Raw genomic sequence first — 19,806 nt, 5'->3', positions numbered from 1 at the left:
GGAAAACAGGTCCAGGTTCTTTTTGTTGTTCTTGTTCCTTTTTGGCATGTGGATGTTCGATTGTTCCAGCAATTACCCAATTTTTCTCCAACTAAATTTTTCTGTCCTGTACCAAGTTCCCATATGTGTAGGTCTGTTTCTAGACATTTTTCTCAATTTTATCATTCCAATAAAACACTATTTCTGTTGTCATAGCTTTATAATGTTTTGATATTGTAGGGCAAGCCCCCATCTCATATTTTTTTCTTCAAAACTTTTTTGATTCTTCTAGATTCTTTACTTTTCTCTTTGAATTTTAAAACCATTTTGTCACGTACCATAAAAATGTCCTCTAAGAATTTCTGTTAGTCTTAACCCAAAGATGTCACAATTACAGATACTTGTCACCACATAGTTGGTGTTGATTGGAAACTTTTCCTGAAATGGGGCAGAAATGCATGGTTTTTTCCATGTAACTTAGGCATAGTATTATAAATAAATAGTTGGAAAAAATAATTGAATTTTAATTCAATTAATTCTATTTAATTAATAATGTGTGGGAATTAATATCACTATGATAATGAGTTTTTCCATCCATGAATTTTATGTATTTTCCATTTATTCAGGTCTGTTTTATGGCCTTCAAAAGTTTGAGAATACTCTCCCCACAGGTCTTACACATTTTGGTAGATTTATTTCTAGATATCTTGCAGTGTTGTTGTTTGTTTTTTTAATGTCAGTCAAATCCTTTTTAAGGTTTCATTTTCTAAATGATTATTGACTGTATTATTGACTGTATAGAAACATTATTAATTTTTATGTTCATCTTGTATTCAACAATACTGGAAAATGTTCTAATTAGTTCTAATAATTCATTCTAGATGCCTATTGATTTTCTAAGTTGATAATTTTCATGAATATTCACATTTTCTGTACCTCTCCTTTTCTTATTTTTTTTGTCTACCTCCTAATCTTCCCCCTCCTTCTGTCAAATATTCTAGTAAGATGTTGCTTAATAGTGACAGCAAGAGCCGCAGTTTGCCCTTGACATTAGTAGGAAAATTTCTAAAATTTCAATATAAGGCATGCTCTTTACTGTATATTTGATTGATACCCTTTAATAGATTAGGAAAGTTCTCATCTATTACTTGTTAAGAGCTTGTTGGTTTATCATGAAAAAATATTAAATAATATCAAATATTAAATCAACATAGCAAAACAAATTTTAATTATATTTTTTTGTGATTCCTGACAGACTTATTTCTATACTGTGTTTTTCTGTTTTCCTTTAAAAGGATTTTTGTTTTCTTTGTAACTGATATATTCCAGAGCCCATCCTGGGCCTACTAAATTGATAGCTGTTTAAAGGATGAGAGGTGGAGCAGGAATCTGTGTTAAGAAAGAGAACCTTTCCAGGTCAAGTTGATGATAAGAGAGGTTATGAAACTATATCTGCAGAATGAAGTCCAAGCTCCTTGATCCTTAAAAAGAGAACAATCCCTTCATAAAGACTTTTGCTTATTTCTCCAAGCTTCATTGCTTGCCCTTCTATCCCATGTTCTGTGTCCCTGCAATGCTGAACTGCCTTGGTATATGCCGTCTCTCAGTCTAAATGCTTTTGCTTTTTCAGTGCTCCCAAGAGATGGCTGATATCTACAGATCTTCCTCCTCTTATGATGGGGTTATGTTCGGAAAAACCCATCAAAAGTTGAAACTATCCTAAGTCGAAAATTCATTTAAAACACCTAACCTAGGGCTTCCCTGGTGGCGCAGTGGTTGAGAGTCTGCCTGCCGATGCAGGGGACACGGGTTCGTGCCCCGGTCCGGGAAGATCCCACGTGCCGCGGAGCGGCGGGGTCCGTGAGCCATGGCCGCTGAGCTTGCGCGTCCGGAGCCTGTGCTCCACAACGGGAGAGGCCACAGCAGTGAGAGGCCCGCGTACCACAAAAAACAAAACAAAACAAAACAAAAAAAACACCTAACCTACCCAACATCATAACTTAGCTTAGCCTACCTTAAATGTGCTCAGAATATTCACATTAGCCCATAGTTGGGTAAAGTCATCTAACACAAAACCTGTTTTATAATAAAGTGTTGAATATCTCATGCAATTAATTGAATACTTCACTGAAAGTGAAAAACAGCTGGTTGTCTGGGTACAGAATGGCTGTAAATGTATGGGTTGTTTCCCCTCCTGACTGGGAGCTGCCGCTTGCTGCCCTGCCCAGCATCACAAGAGAGTATCTACTGCATATTGCTTGCCAGGCAAAAGAGCAAAATTCAAAGTCGGAATTACAGTTTCTACTGAATGCATAGAGCTTTCACACCATAGTGAACTCAAAAAATCGTTAAGTTGAACCATTGTAATCAGGGACAATCTCTAGTCATCATTTAATGGGCAACTCAGTTGAGTCAGCTCAGGTTAGGCTGAGAATGAATCCGTCTTCTGTCTCTCTATCACACCACAGGACATTAGAAATCCCTGCTCAGGGACTCTGTGATTTCTTTGAGGGAGGGACTTGTGCCTATTCTCCAGTGAGGTCCCAGTGCCTAGAGTAGTGTGGACACATGGTCACCACGCAATGAAAGCTTCTGAAATGGAACCAATTCTTCCAACACAGAATGCTCAGAATTGAACTCCTTTTTTCTGATCCCTCATCTGTACTATCTGGGCATGCTCCAAACTCTGACTATGACATTGGGTCTTTTCCAGTGCTCTTCGGCAATGCCAAATGCTTATTTGATGTACCAGCACAATTTTTCCTCAGAGGGAGTTTGACACACACCTCTGAAGTCAGTTAACTGTTTCGTTGCAGCAAAATCTTTGAGTGGGAACACATTCATAAGCCAACACATATCCTTTCCACAGTGGGTGTGTGTGGAGGTGGGCGAAATGGGAGAATATGTCTCTGTGTTTTTATACATAGAGGTACTGAAACACTGTTTTATTTCTTCCTGTTATATCCTGTGACATCCATTGACAAGCATTTTGAAAAGTAGTCATATATAAAAGAATGTAACTTTAGAAAAGTAGGAAAATGAAAAGTGTGGGGGGAAGAATTTTAAAGTGTTTTAAAAAATTATCGATATTTGGCTAAAGATGCCCAATTTCTATTAGGAAACAAAATACAACTGCACCCTTGTTATTTCCTAGCTCTCATTCTGAGTTAGTGAACCTGGTTGTTTGTGCTTCCTGCTCCATTCCCACCATGGTGTGAGGTTCTGTAAGCAACACATGCAATTCTCTTTGTCTTCATGAATAAGCTTTTTTTTAGACACTCAACCATAGCAACATATGAATATGCACAGCAACATATGAACATGACAGTGATCAGTCACACTTAGTCATTGTGGCCCATTAAGTCCTAGCAAGTCATTAAAATAGGAAATCTGTTCTTTAAAAGGTTTGATATTATTTGGTCAAGGACTTTTTAAAAAGACACAGAACTAAAGCCGTTAAATAAATAACTGTTGTGACTGATGAAAAGATTTCCCAAATCAGGACCAAGAGGGAGTTTCAAATACTCATTGTTGGCCCTACTTTCTGGAGCAGCTTTGACATTTGCTACTCTTAGCAATAATAAAAATTCCTTAAAGTTATATAGATCTTTGAAATTTACAGATTGCTCTAACATACATTTTCTTGGGTAATTCACTCAACAAATTTTTGATGAAAGCAGTTTTCATTATTTCCATTTATGCAAGTATATCTTAAGCCCCAGGAAGGTAACTTGGCCAACTTGACTCAAAAGTTTTAGTGCTAAGGTGCAAACTTGGGCCAGGTGAGCCCTGCACTGAGGCCCTTTCCATTGCATCACCACTGAACCCAAGCAACTCACGCTGTGGTAGTGGTAGTAAACTCTAAAGTTTTCAATTTTAGATACTGTAGTATAATATACTCTAAACTATTGGTGACTCACCCAACTCTTTCTTACCCTGTGATCTGTCTTGGAATTTTCACAGGCCAGCATTCGTTTAACAGTTGAAAACAAACAACATGTCTCTATCAAACTCTATTCACAAGAAAAACAATATGACACTAAGGACTGTGCCCCTTAACGGAGACTCTGAGACCAGGATGAGAGCCTTATATGTACTCTGCACCATAACAAGGAAAATAGATTTACTTAGAGTTTTTGATCTCACCTAAAAAAAAAAAAAAAGATTTATATTTCCGCTAAGAGCAACATTCTCTCTGTGCACTAGTTCTATCTCACATTTATTTTATTGGCAATGCATGCAACTTCTGATGGGAACATTTATTTCTAGAATTAGTTTGACCAAATTACAAATGCCTCCAATGGAACATCTTGTACTAATAAATAGATTTCCCTCTCACTTCAAAACCTACTGCTACAAGGTTTTTAAAGAGCATTTATCAGAAACCCCCAGACAATCCTCCAACTTCAATTGAACCAATTAATTTTATGCAATGAAAAATGTGAAGGAAGTCTCTTGACTGCCTCTTTGACACTTTATATCCTGTGATATTTTATTTTTAGCAATAAGTGATTGAGAGGAATAGACATGACTGTTTTTTAAAATGGTATGTGGGACTCCAACCTACATTTTTTTAATTTGTTAGCAGTATTCTTCTGCCTAACACCCACTCACACTTTGAAATCTTACCTCATTGTGTCATAACAATGACGTGTCATTCTTCATTTTAAAAATCTGAGAAAGAAATTAAGTTATCTGGAGAAAGTGATTAAAAATACATATTACAGAGTAGAGTTCTGGGATATTTTTATTAACACATCTTAGCCACAAGCATCTTATTCGATTGGGAAGACAGACTTTAAAACTCAGAATAAAATGTAGATTTTTTTTCCATTATGATGTTGACCCTCAAAGTACATAAGACCATTTATTTTTTTCAAGAATATTTTAATTACAAAAATGTATTCGTCAGATAAATATTATATTTCTGGTTCCAATAGGTGTCAGATGATATAAAGGGTACTCATTCTCCTCTTTGGCTTCTGAGAATGGAATGCCTGCCATTATTTTTATTATTATATTATTATGCAACTGTTACTCAGCAAATCCTCCATTTTGCTTTCAGCTCTTCAGAACTTACTTTATAAAAGCTATGGAACATTTAAAATCAAAACTTTAAGGAGGCAGCAGGACACTATCTAAATACTCAACCCTATAAAAATTTACAATAAACAGTTACAGTCATCTGAGTTCATACCCACGCTTACTGCTTTTGCTCTGTTTCTACTGAAGAGGTGTCTGTCCATCAGTGTTAGACTAATTCCTCCATATGGGTCTGAATCACATTTCTTCCCACTAAAAGTAGCCCCAGCACATTTTCTCTCCCATCTTTATTTCTTCTTACTAAAATTTTCATCAACTGTCTTCAACATATTCAAATTTCTCCTTAACTAAAGCCAAAAAAGGTAATTGATTCATTGTCTCATTCTAGTTCACCTAACTTTTTCCTTTATTTTACAGCCAAGATTCTCGAAAGAGTACACTATACACTCTTTCCAGCACCTCATATATCATTTACTGTTTGTTAACACATACAGTTTTGTAGCTGATTTTTTCCAGCTTTATTGAGATATAATTGACATAAAAAATTGTATAAGTTGAAGGTGTACATTGTGATGATTTGATACACTTTTTTTGATACACTTTTATATTGAGAAATGATTACCAGAGTAGGGTTAGTTAACACCTCTATTTCCTCACATAATTACTTTTTTATAGTGAGAACGTTTAAGGTCTACTCTTAGCAACTTTCAAGTATATAGTAAAATAATATTAACTATAGTCACTATGCCGTAAAACAACTTATTCATCTTATAACTGGAAGTTTGTACCCTTTGACTGACATCTCCCTATTCTCCACCCCTACCCCCCAGTCCCTGGCTACCACCATTCTACTCTCTGTTTCTAGGAGCTCAGCTTTTTTTAGATTCCACATGTAAGTAATAGAATACAGTATTTGTCTTTCTCTGTCTGACTTAATTCACTTAGCATAATGCCCTCAAGTTTCATCCATATCACAAATGGCAGGATTTCCTTCTTTCTCATGGCTGAATAATATTCCATTATATATATAGTATATATATTATATACTACATCTTCTTTATCCATTCTTCCAGTGATGGACACTTAAGTTGTTTTAGTGTCTTGGCTATTGTGAATAAAGCTTCAGTGAACATGGGAGTGCAGACAGCTCTTCAAGATCCTCATTTTATTTCCACTGGATATTTACCCAGAAGTGGGACTGCTGGATCATGTGGTAGTTCTACGTTTAATTTTTTGAAGAACCTTCATACTGTTTTCCATAGTTCCATTCCCACCAACAGTGCACAAGAGTTCCCTTTTCTCCACATCCTCAGCAACACTTGTTATCTCTTTCTCTTTCTCTCTCTCTTTTTGATAATAGCCATTCTAAGAGACATGAAGTGATATCTCATTGTGGGTTGTTTTTTTTTTTGCTTTAATTTTATTTATTTATTTATTTTTATTTTTGGCTGCATTGGGTCTTCATTATTCCATGTGAGCTTTCTCTAGTTGTGGAGAGCGGGGGCTACTCTTCGTTGCGGTGCACGGGCTTCTCATTGTGGTGGCTTCTCTTGTTGAGAGGCATGGGCTCTAGGTGCGTGGGCTTCAGTAGTTGTGGCTCACGGGCTCTAGAGCGCAGGCTCAGTAGTTGTGGCTCTCGGGCTCAGCTGCTCCATGGCAAGTGGGATCTTCCCAGACCAGGGCTCAAACCCATGTCCCCTGCATTGCCTGGCAGATCCTTAACCACTGTGCCACCAGAGAAGCCCATCTCATTGTGGTTTCAATTTGCATTTCCCTGATGATTAGCGATGTTGAGCATCTCTTCATGTACCTTTTGGTCATTTGTATATCTTCTTCGGAAAAATGTCTATTTAGCTCTTCAGCCTGTTTTGTAATTGGATTATTGTTGTTGTTTTGTTTATTTGCTTGTCTGTTTGCTATTTAGTTGTATGAGTTTCTTATATACTTTTGATATTAACCCCTTATCAGGTACAAGGTTTGCAGATATTTTCTCCCACTTCTTATTTTGCCTTTTTATTTTGTTGATTGTTCCTTTTGCTGTGCAGAAGCTTTCTAGTTTGATGTAGTCCTACTTGTTTACTTTTGTGTCTTGTGCTTTTTTGTCATATCAAAAATTTTTGCCTAGATGCATCTTGAGAAGCATTTTCCCTGTGCTTTGTTCTAGTAGTTTTATGGTTTCAGGTCTCATGTTTAAGTCTTCAACCTATTTCAAGCTAATTTTTATGAGTGGTTTAAGATAGGGGTCCAATTTCATTATTCTGCTTGTGAATATACAGTTTTCTCAACACCATTTATTGAAGAAACTATCCTTTTTCCATTGAGTATTCCTGGCCCTTGTCAAATATTATCTTCAACTAGCTTCTAAATTGAAAAAATAAAAATGTTTTATATTTATGCTCATTTTTACCATTTTTAGTACTCCTCTTTACTTTGTATAGATCTAGTTTTTTATAGAACCAAAACTTCTGCCTGAAGAACTTCCTTTAATGCTTCTTCTAGCACAGTTCTGCTGGCAAAGAATTATCTCTGCAGTCATTGATATGAAAAGAAAAAAACTTGTTTTGCCTTACTTTTGAAAGGTAGTTTTATTGGGTGTACAATTCTGGATTGACAATTTCTATATCTTTAAACACTTTTAAGATGTCACTCCATTGCCTTCTGCTTTGCTATATTCTTATCTTTGTTTCTTTGCATGTAATGTTTCTCTTTTCTCTGCCTTCAAGATATTTTCTTTTTCTTTGGTTTTAAGCAGTTTGACTCTTATATATGTGTGTGTGTGTGTGTGTGTGTGTGTGTGTGTGCGCGCGCGTGTGTCCTCTGATCCTTAGATCTGTGGTTTGTCTTCTTCCTTTAATCTTGAAAAATTCTCATTACCTCTTTATGTCTTCTACCACACTCTGTCTCTCTTCTTCTTTTGGGAGAAGGTGCATGACACATGCATATTAGGCCAATGGATATGGTACCACAGCTGTTGGATACTCTTTTCTCTTTCTCTCTTTTTTCTTTTCTTCTTTCCTTCCATTCCTGTTTCTTCCTCCCTCTTGTTTTTCCTTCCCCTTTCTTTTTTCCTTTCTTTCTTGCTTGCTTGCTTTCCTTCCTTCCTTCTTTCTTTCTTTCTTTCTCTCTTTCTTTCCCTCTCTCTCTGTTGCTTCTATTTACCTTTCATTTTGGATATTTTTATTTACCTATCTTCTCATTCACTGGTTATTTTTCAGTAGTATCTGGTCTTCTGATAAGTTCAGTGAAGGAAATCTTCATCTTTGATGGTTCTTTCTTTTTACTAGCATGTACTCAACTTTTAAAAACTAATTTCTTTCTCTCTGCTATAATTTTTATCTGTTCCTGTATGTGATCTATCTTTCCTACTAGATACTTTAACATATTAATCGTGACTATTTTAAAGACCCACCTGGTTGTTCAAATATCTGAGTCATTCCTCTGGTTCTATTAATTGCTTTAACTATTGAAATGGATTTTTTCTTGTTTCAGTGTGTGTCTTATATTTTTTGACTAAATGATTAACGTTGTTAAAAAGAAGTATAGAATCTGAGATAAATAGCATATATGCCAGTAAATGGTAAAGCCCCCCTCCCCCCACCCCTCTTTACTTGACTCTTTTTCAGTAAAGCTCTAGGTGTGGGGAGTGGATTTCCATAGCTGAGCTGGGCTTGGTAAACCTGTTCCTGGTATAGTACAGGCTTCAGTTCTTCCAGTGTTTGGCTTCCATTAGCTTGTATTTAGGGTGGTACCTGGGAAGTTGGAAGTTCTTTCTCAGTGTCCAAATTCTAGTCTCAGGTTTTGGTAGTCCCTGCCATGAGATTTCTCGTGGGGGTAGGGCATTTTACTTTCCTGGTCAGTTTTAGGTGGGTTTGTGTGCCTGGGTCTCTGTGGTTTGGCCTTTTCTCCATTCCTGCTCCTTTCTTCAGTATTCTTAGGCAGAGGTTTTCTACCTTTCCTGCAGTAATAGCAGATCTCTTGTTTGAAGAGTGTAGGATGCTAGGTTCAAGGAGAAGGAGTTTTGCTTCTACTTCTAACTCAGCAAGAATGGATCTCTGGTTGTGTCCTTAGGATGATAGGCTCCCCTACCCCTTTCCCAGAGGCAGACAGGTTTTACATCTATTCCTACCTCAGAAGCAATGAATCTCTACTCATGCCCTGGGAGGAGAGAGTTTATTTCCCCACAATAGCAGATTAAGGCTTTTGTTTTGTAGGAAAGAACACTTCAGAGAAGTAGGCACAGCCTTAGCCTGGTCATTAGCAGCTGCTGTTCACCGCCTTCACATCTGTGCCACTGCCGGGGCTCACCTCATCACTTGCGCTGCCTCCATTTTTTTTGTAAGCCCCTGATGGAGGTCTGTGGAAAAGAGGGTATGAGTGGGTGTGAACTCCCCTTGTGTCTCACTCCACCAGCTATTCTTAACTGAAATGCAGAGTCACACTTGGTATTAAGAATTTGTTAACTTTAGCTGATTTCTTTTTACCCACTTGTTTGATGTATGTCCCATACTCTGCCTGAGGTGAATAAGTTTGTATGTCTTGGCTTCTTTTGGATGAGGCTTGTCCTTATTTAGAATTCAGTTTACTTGATTGTCTTGTGACTTCAGCTCTCTAATGAGCTCAAGAAAAATGATTATTTTGTATATTATATAGCTTTTCTCAGGGTTAGGGAAGGAGTGCTGTTCGGATCTTTCAACATCTTCAAGGAAAAGTAAGCTTTCAGCTAATGCCATTATAGTGGGAGGTGCATAACAAACTTTCACTATTTCCCTAGCCCCCTCCTCAAGCTTGTACTACCCTTTTATTTTACTGTCTTTCCAGTAGCTATGGAGCAACTGGCTCATAGTAAAGGTAGAGTAAGGTTGTGGGCTGGGAAAGGCACTGAGACTAAAATCACTTAAATTTATTTTATTAAAATTCTAAAGATATAATGTTCTCTTTGTCTTTTGAACAATATGGTAGATAGCTAGAGTATCAATCAAATGATAAATTAGACAAGTGTGAAAATAGAACAGATGGAAGAAAGCAGGAAAGATAGATGCTGACCCAAACTAACTTAGATGAGATAGAAGAATTTGGGAAATGAAATTTCATCAGGTTAGGCAACTCTCTCTCTGTCATCACCTTGGCAAGTGTTAGAAAAAGGAGTAGTTTGATAGAATATGTCTCCAACCACAATATATAACAGCTTTGAAGATTAAGATATCTGATATCCATCTCCACAAATGTGGTGATATGTATAAGTGACATTTAGCCCTCTTAATAACATAAATAACTCTCACAAACATGGAGCCAGATTTTCTGCTGAAAATGTAAGTTTTGGGTTTTACATGGATTGTTAACTCTTTGCAACTAGACATGAAAGGCAATTGACTTTCCAGGCAATATACTAGAAATATGAATCCTATGTCTGTCAAACCTGTTTGAATTATGTGTCTTGTTGTGGATCTCTCTGCTAGATCATTTGGCATCTCCCCAACAATTTTTAAATCTTGTAATGCAAGACTCAGGTAAACATTAAGCTCAGCCTGAAAGCAGAGATTCTGAATTGCAGCAGGAAGGCTGAGAGGGCTATGTAGAGGGGAAAAGAGGGTGGTCCTACTTCTTCTCTAAGAAGATCATATGCATGAGAACTTCAGGTTACTTTTCACACTGACTGGGACAGCCTTCAGCTTCTTTTCTGGTAGCCAGACTCAATCGCTGCCCCTTCAGGTGTACTCCCTACTTACAACCCCTTCCATATAAAATGCTGGGACTATGTTCTCATCGTGCTTTCTATGTTCTCATTTAAGGTCTACTTGTGTTATAGCAAAAACAATTTCTATAAAAGAACCATCAATCCAAGAACACAGGTGTGAGCAAATTCTTCTTGGCAAAGTCATTTCTAATCACCAAAATGTTCCAGAGAACTGATTCCTTTTCTAGGAATGTTCCGAATGTAGGCTCATAGGAAGAGTTCTGTGTCTTTAAAGTAGAAAGGATGTTATTGATCTTTCAGTCTATGCACTGGCTGAATATCCTTAGGAATCTCACTCAAGCTTTATTTTGATGTATCATGTTATAAACTGACCTAAACCAATCTGGATATACAAGTATTTAGGCTTCTTTGGGTAGAAATCAATAGCCAATAGTTGTAAGCAGGAGAAGGTTATATACTGCTTTCGTGGCATCTTTCTAAGTAAAGAAAGCAAACTTTCTAAGTAATTAAAAATGAAATTCTTCTGCAAATATAGTCATTTAGTAGCCAGCATACACAAAACTGTCCTATAAACTCTACCACTCCTTGGCTTTATGTTTTTCCTTTAGGGTGCTAAGACTATACCTAGGATGAAACATTCACTAGACAATGCAATATTATAGCAGTAGGATTCAGCTGACTACCTTGTCAGACCTGGGTCAACAGTAGTCTTCCAAACTAGTGTTTAGACAGAGGCCTCTGTAGTAATCAAACGTAGGGGGCCCTTCTTAAAGGGAAATGTTTGGTTAGACTTTTAAACTATAGTCTTATGGCAGAGTAAATGTTTCTAAAATATTTTATATTTTTATTTTTCTATATTTGCCAACATAACATTTATTGATGTTTGGTATTTTATTTTCCTCTACTAGCATCTTTTATAAGAATAAAAGTGTATAAATTAAACGTTCTTTTGTAACCAGAAATACTTGCCGCAGATTAACTCCTAGAAAGGCCCCAATTTTCTATTAATTTTTAAAAACTATTTTAGTCTCTATTTTGAAAATCACTAATTTAAACAATAAAATCTATTTCTAAATTTATTTTGCTAATCTATAAAATCTATAGTGTTGACCAGCCAATAAAGACACCCAAAGCACTTGTAGTAGCCATTTCTGGTGTGTGTCTCTTTGATTCTGTCTTCACTCTTTCCCACATCAAATTATTCATCCCTCTGTTTCAATAAATGCATTTCAATGAAAATAGTAAAGGCGCTGGATAATGCATACAGGGAAGGATGATGGGTGTCAGTCTAGGCAAAGGGAGATTGAGGTCAACTGTTCAGAGTGGGACTTCACTGGCTTCTGTGAGAAAACCGCACCTTTATATTTTTCCTAATAAATGAAAAAGTTCAGAGTTTTATTATCTCTGAACAATCTATAGAATTGTAAATACATTTTTTCCTCGATATAAGGGAATATCCTGTATAAGCAGAAAAAATGGTAATAGTTCTTCAGCCTAATATTCCATTTGGAGGGAGAGGAGCTTAAAGTACTATTCAATTGTATAATTGTCTTCCACAGACCAACCTCCTTGAATCAGTCTCACAAAAAAGAAAAAGCAAACAAACCCCCCCCCCAAAAAAAAACACCTTCCAAAGGAAAAAAAACAACAACAGACAAACAGCAAAAACAAAAAAATGAACTAGACCTGGAACTGTTTTGGTGCTTTATTTTAAAGCAAGAGACCATATGAGGTCCTATGAAAGACTTGGTCTAAAGAGCCAATTTTAGTTTTTTTCCTGGCCTCCATAAAAATTCAAATCAATTTCCTATATGATCCACATCTACAAGGATATACAGAAGTTAAAAAAAAGAAAAAGAAAACACTCAAAGAAAGATTTAACTGTGTTCATTGCACTAAACTTACATAAACCAGGATGTGGCTAAATCTATTCTGAAAGGATTTTCAGCATTAAAGGTTAAAACAAAAAGAAGCCTCTAGTTAACCTTCAATTAACCGTAGCTGCCTGGCACTTCCGTATTAATCAAGATTTTACTCTTCTCGCATTATTTTTATGACATTCAGTTTTATTTGATTTCTTCAATATATTTCTCAGAGGTAAAATTGCTCTATTTTATGGGTGAAAATCGAATCAAAACGTGGAAGCCTTCCTGGGTGACCTTCATAAAGTCATCTCCCTGAGGTTCTTTTCTTATTTTTAAAATGACAATAATGAGGTCTCCTCCACTGTGCTGTGGAAAAATGGAATAAAATTGTGCAGAGAAGGAGGATAGTGTTGAAAAGACTAAAAGTTTGGGGGCCAGATAGATGTAGTTTCCATCAGGTATGGGCTTTCAGACATTGGGCAAGGTATTAACTTTTCTGAGCTTCTGTTGCCTCATCAATAAAATAAAAATCCTAAATGGGACACTGCCATGTTAGATAAATTAATGTATGTACAGGACTTGGTATATAAAACACACAAAAAAAGATAGCTGCTATGTTCTGAATGATTGTGTCTTCCCAAAGTTCATATGTTAAATCCTAATGACCAATCCTAATACTATTTGGAGGTGAGGTCTTTGGGAGGGTAAATTTTAATCTTTTTAAAAAAATAATCCCGGGCTTCCCTCGTGGCATAGTGGTTGAGAGTCTGCCTGCTGATGCAGGGGACACGGGTTCGTGCCCCGGTCCGGGAAGATCCCACATGCCGCGGAGCGGCTGGGCCCGTGAGCCATGGCCGCTGAGCCTGCGCGTCTGGAGCCTATGCTCCGCAGTGGGAGAGGCCGCGACAGTGAGAGGCCCGCGTACCAAAAAAAAAAAAAAAAAAAAAAATCCTGATCAGGAGTAAAATTAGGATCTGCCGGGTCTCACCACACACTTCTTGTTTCTCTCAGAGAAATGGCAAAAGAATGTGGGTGTTAGGAGGGAAAGTCATAGTTATATTCTAAAGCAGTGATTTCCAAACCACTTTGCACCAAATTCACCTGGATAGCTCTTAAAAATTCCCAGATTCAGGATCCCAACCTCTGATTCAATCAATCTGAAATATATCAATGAAATTTGTGTTGTCCAGTGATGTTTTTGTAATTGTGGTAAAGTATACATAACATAAAACTTACCATTTGAACCATTTTTAAGTGTAAAGTTCAGTGGCATTAGGTACATTCACATTTTCATGCAACTATTCCACCATCCAACCGAAGAACTCTATTCATCTTGCAAAACTGAAACTCTATACCCATGAAATAATACCTCTTGATTCGTCCTTCCTCCGGCCCTGGCAACTATTATTCTATTTTTTGTCTCTATGAATTTGATTACTCTAGCTATCTTATACAGGTGGAATCATAAAGTATTTGTTCTTTTGTGACTGGCTGATTCCACTTAGCATAATGTTTCCAAGATTCCTTCATGTCTTAGCAGGTGTCAACATTTCCTTCCTGTTAAAGGCTAAATAATATTCCATTGTTTGTATATATTACATTTTGCTTGTCCATTCATCCATGATTGGACAATTCCCCAAGTGACTTTTTTAAAAATATGGAATTCTTTACAAATGTGTGTGTCATCCTTGCCCAGGTGCCATGCTAATCTCCAGTTGTTCCAATTTTAGTGTGCTGTTGCCAAGCTCAGAACTCCAAGTAGTTTTGGACAGTACCAATAAGGCAGTTTTTTTTCAGCTGCATGTTGGTGGAACATTATATCAATTTAATTGAGTGACCAGTATTTTACAAAGACACAGAATAGAGGAAAATAGAACAAGTAAAAATGGTAATAATAAGTAAGTGTATTATTTCAAAAATTTTGTTTCTTAACTGTATGTGTTTGCTGCAAGGGAGGGTGGTGAGTGTGCCACGTCAGGGCATGAAATATATTTCTTACAGTTGCTTTCAATCAAAAAGATGTGAAAGCCACCTGTCTAAGGACCAGAATACAGAGTATGATTGTATGATAAGTTAACACAATGTTCTCAGCTTGAAAGTTGCTACAGAATTACAGTAGCCATGATTTTACTTTGAATGTATTCAAAATAAGAGAATGTGAAAAGAAAAAAGATTGAGAAATGTCCCCTGTGAATTGATTTGGACTCCACAGTTCATCACAGAGGTCTGAATATTGCTTATTAATGAATCATTTTCATAACACTGTATCAGGAGTTATATATGAATTTGGCATCTCTCTGATACACTCAGCTTTTACAGACTCCAGAAGTAGATAAAGAATTGCTAACAGCAGTAATGAAGAGGTGTGAATGCCACCAGCAATTCAGGGTTCTGTTCCAGCTCAGGAAACATACCACCAAAATCAAAATTAATTCTCCCCCCTTTGGCATTTTTCTCAGCCATATGTGGTTTTTAAGTTATTGTGGTGACTTCTCTCACTTTATTGAAAATATACAGGATGCATTTATCTAAGATAAATATGATTTTACTTGGTATGTTTTCTGAAATAATGGTATGCAATATGCATCAGAAAATAAGGCAATTATATAATAACTGTTTGTGAATTGTATTTGGTTCTGCCAGAATTTATGAAAGATATATGCTTAATAGATGTAAATGTTTATATTAGATCATATGGAACATAATCATTCGTCTGTCTTTTAAAGAAGTCTGGAACTCCTGTTCATCACCAGGAGAGTTATTTCTATGTTGCCTTAGATGTTCAGTATATGACTCCACCTCAGATCCTCTGTGAGTTGCCTGATGCTGACACTGGCATTAATACAGGCAAACGTGGTATTCCCAAGCAACCAAAGTTCATGTTTTGTTTTAATTCACAGGGAAGGTGGTGGAATAGATGAATGAATGGAAAGAGATAGTTATATGATAGATAGATAGATGATAGATGTTAATATATAAAAAGAGCACAGTCTAAATATACAATTAAACTTTTAAAAAATATAATAAATACACAGGCTTTCAAACATAATGAGAACTATATTCAGAATTATAATACTTACTAGTGTACAAGAACACTTTATATCATGTATCTTCGTTGATTCTCAGCGCTACGTGAAAAAGACCAACCTGTACACATTTTACAAAAGAGAAACCAGATACTGACATTAACTGCCTTGCCAACTCGCAGGCCAGGAATGTATCAGAGGCAGGAATCAATTCCTGGGGACTGGCTTTTAGTCCAGGTATCATTCAACTAAACTGCTGTGTGAAGCAAGCAGAATTCTTCACTAGTGTTTATTTTGTTTTTAAAATCGCCCAATTTCAGGATGAGACACTTTTGGCCAATTAGTTAAGCTCTGATTAAAAAGTTATTGATAATTACCACAAACTACTAGATAAAAAAATACAGAGCAAAAATAATTTTATTCTTTCTTATTTTGTAAACATGTTAGTGGAGGTTCCCAAACCCAAGTGAGTCTCAGGATCAGCTACAGGGCTTTCAGACAACACAGGTTCCTGAGCAGCACCTAGACTTATGTGTTGCTCAGGAATCTCAGTTACCCTAAAGGTCCACAGCTGATTGTGATGCTCAGGTAGGTTTGAGAACTGCTGCTTTAGAAAAATGCTTTGGAGTAATTTTGGTGAAAAACCTATCAGAAAAATCAAGTAAAAGACAATACATGTTTTACTTACATACCATAGTCCACAAGTCTGAAGAAAATGCTGGTTTTGTATAACCAGAAGTTTATAGAAATCAGGAGACTTTTTGTTTGTTTAAGAAAAAGAAAACATAATTATGAAGACAAAATTAGTTTTAAAAAAGAGTATTTACGAAGAATGGGAAAAGTAACCATAACAAAAACATTTTACGAAAGCTTTAAACCACAAACATCTGCCTGACATAATGCTGTGCTTAACAATATCCTGAAAATCCCTGTCTATTAGTTCATAAACATCTTCCCCATTCTTTTTAAATAAAAGAATGTCCATTGTGTGGATGTTCCATAGTTTATTCAACAACTATCTTATGGATGGCATTTAGGATGTTTTCAATATTTTTCAATGACAGTGAAAACAATCTTGTGTATACGTATTTCATATTATTATTATTATCTTCAGGAAAAGTTCCTGGAAGTGGTATCACTGCGTCAAAATGTAAACACATGTGTAAGTGCTTTAGATATTGCTGAATTTCGTCCCCAAAGGGTTGTGTCAATTTTCTTTTGCACCAGCAAATATGTGAGAGCGCCTATGTCCCCACAGCCCTGCAAAAGTGTGTTGCTATTCTTTTTAATTTCTACCAATCTGACAGGTGAGGGGTGGCATCTTAGTGTAGTTTTAATTTGCATTTCTCATGTGTAAAGTGAGCCTTTATTCAGATGTTTAAATGTTATTTTTATAGATTTCTTGTGAATTGATTAGACATCTTTTTAAATAAAGGACTGAAATATTCTGCTTTTTTTCCCCAAATGTGATAAATATACTATCAAATCCTATATGCTGATTTTTAACTCCATAAAATACATTTCACAGTGACCATAAATAATGCAATTATATAATTAGACTACCGATAATGGCTTGTTATTTTCTTACCGAATGATACATCTTAAAGGTATATATCTTAACTTTCATAATTCACAAAGCCAGTCCTAGGGAAGAAAAGAAAAAATGAACCAATTCCATCAATAAGCATTGGCAATTCTTAATTAAGAGTATTTGCTAAGCAGTCAATCCTAAGTAGTGACATTTATTACAATATTTTTAAAACTGTTTTACATATTTGGCCATTCTAGTATCACTGTTTGAAATGACTTCTACAAAATCTAGATTTTTTTGTAGTATTGTACTAACAGGGTCACAAAATAAATGTGCCACAAAATGCCATTCCAGTGTTCTGTAGTATTACCATTTACTTGTCTTTATTTAAAACTATTTTTTGTTTGCTATTTATTCAAATAGTTTCAGTTCTAGTAATTGCATGTTTACTTTTGTGGGTACAAATGATGTTTTATGTTTTGTGGTGTGTGTGTGTGTGTGTGTGTGTGTGTGTGTGTATGTGCTATCAAGAACCTAAATGTTTTCAGTCACAGATATTACATTGGTCAAAACTGATCTCGGAAGATTGGTTGTGGAACATGGAAGAGTAATAATAAAATACTTTGTCTTTGCACTTAGAATAGAAAGGGCAGTTTATACTCTCTTTGCCCATTTGAAAAAACGTGTGGTGTCAAGCAACGTTTTCTGCAATGCTTGTCAAATGAAAAATCAAAATGAATGATTTGAAGCAAGTTGTGTGTTTCTAGAAAGTATTCCAAATGTATGGTGATGGTAATTTTCTAATAATCATAGTAAAGCTCCCCAGTTTTGTATTTTTATCCACTTTTTAAATTTCATAAATGTAATTCATTTTATTGGGCAGGCCAGAGTTGCATTTGTTGCTCCCGAGTTGGAAATTTGATATGAGCAATTATTTTTATTTCCCACTATTCTGATCAGCAATTAAAATATTTATTGAAGAAATCACTTGATCTATTCAAGTTGTTTATTTGATGAGAGTAATTTTTTGCTCATTTTGATCCATAATTTTTTAAATAAGAAATAAAGATTTTGTAATGTCCTGCTGAAATATGTTATGTGGTTCATTTACAAGGTCTTAATTTTCATTGTATTCAGCTATTCAAAAGTTCAACAGATTATTTCTTTGAGGTTTAAAATTTTTTCTTTACAATAGTTTTTCTTTTCCCAGCCCCATTGTATCTTCTACTTCAACCATAATTTGATGTATTAATTCACATTGATCTGAAAGATTAGAAAATAACAACATAGTTTCATTAAAAGTGTACAGAATATGAATAACTTTTCTTCAAGATGTGAATTAGATCAATGAAAGAAAGTGAAAATTTCAAAGAATTTTTATGTTTTCAAAGTAGCTCTTTACCACAAACTATTTAAAATCTCTATTAAAGTCAAAGACTAAATCATATTTAACGTGTATTAGAATTTTAAGTCAAAACAATTTTAACATCTGAATTTTAGAATTTAATTACAAAATTTACTCTTGTAAAATACTTTTATAAAAATGAAACTATTGGCAATTCTATTTTCCAAGGTAAAGAATCGGTATCTCCACATGCATATGCAAAATTATAACAACATAAATTGTCTAATATTGCAAAATGTTTTTCAACCACTATGTGCACCTGTTGCAAATGTCATGTTAATTTGTCAGTAATTTCAGAAACATGATTTGGAACACCGAGAGAGGCTGAAAAATGGACATTTGGCACTACTTGGACACTGATTCTTCATTATCTAGAGCATTCAAGCTCTCTGAGAAGAAGGATGAATTTGTCTTTTCTTTCACCTGAGGGCAGCCACCACTCAACTCTTCCTGGTTCTCTGAAGCAGTGTCTGTCCCCTGTGCCTGCAGCACAGCACTCACTCATGGAATTCAGGTATAACGGCTTTTCGTTTTGAGGACATGGGGAAGAGATGTAGAGGAGCACTTCACTGGGGTCTGAGCAGCATTAGTTGCAAGAATCGTGCTATATGTTGGTACATTTCTGTTGTACATTGCAGTCACGGCCCTCCCTAAAGTGTAGGGCTCAAAGCAGGGCCTCTTGCCTGGATCTAAGCCCAGTAATGGAGAATAAAGGGAAGAGAACATTCTCAAAATTATTTTGACTCCATATATTGTCACAGGAGGTCTAGAAGAATTGCTCCTTCCTTTTCTGTGGAAGCTGCCTTTAATGGAACAGCAGGATTGTTCTCATCTGTCCATCTTCTCTCACTAGATTATATTCTTTTGGAAAATATGTGGGCATTTACTTTGAATATGTGAGAGGAAGAAATCACATTCAATAATCAATGTTTCTTTTTTTCAGATAATTAACACTGTAGTTTGGAACAAATATTTTATAGTATATTTTATGCGCTCAACAGAGCTACTTTCATGTCCTTGATCTAAAATGTTTATTAATTAGGCAATTTGTTTTACTTAGGGATAAAAACAAAGAATTTAGTGATGTCTTATCTCTTTCAAAAAGTCCCCTGGCCCTTTAAGTAAAGCTGAAAGACTATTATTTTAAAGAACTCTGAAGGGAGAAAACTTAAAAAATTAAAAAACCTTCTCTATTTAACATGTATTCAGGTATCAGAAACCTGAAAAGAAAGATTAAAGCCAGTTAATTATTATCCCAGGTG

The 19,806-nt window shown here is 35.8% G+C and overlaps 1 long non-coding RNA gene and 1 other non-coding gene across 3 annotated transcripts in view; one reads left to right on the top strand and one right to left on the bottom strand.

Annotated features, from left to right (window-relative positions):
* Positions 1 to 19,051, top strand: part of LOC132597201 (uncharacterized) — a 173,686-nt gene extending 154,635 nt beyond the window's left edge. For both annotated transcript variants that reach the window (XR_009563616.1, XR_009563617.1), the window contains exon 3: positions 18,833 to 19,051. This is a non-coding gene — a long non-coding RNA (uncharacterized lncRNA). The remainder of the gene's footprint in view (positions 1 to 18,832) is intronic.
* LOC115857646 (U6 spliceosomal RNA) lies at positions 14,234 to 14,336 on the bottom strand. The gene has a single exon (XR_004041322.1). It is a non-coding gene; the product is annotated as a U6 spliceosomal RNA (small nuclear RNA).
* Positions 19,052 to 19,806: the final 755 nt, after the last annotated feature.

Source organism: Globicephala melas, chromosome 4 (genome assembly GCF_963455315.2).
Source record: "Globicephala melas chromosome 4, mGloMel1.2, whole genome shotgun sequence".
Lineage (NCBI taxonomy): Eukaryota > Metazoa > Chordata > Mammalia > Artiodactyla > Delphinidae > Globicephala > Globicephala melas.
The sequence above is the reverse complement of the archived record's forward strand: the minus strand, read 5'-3'. Positions and strand labels throughout refer to the sequence as shown.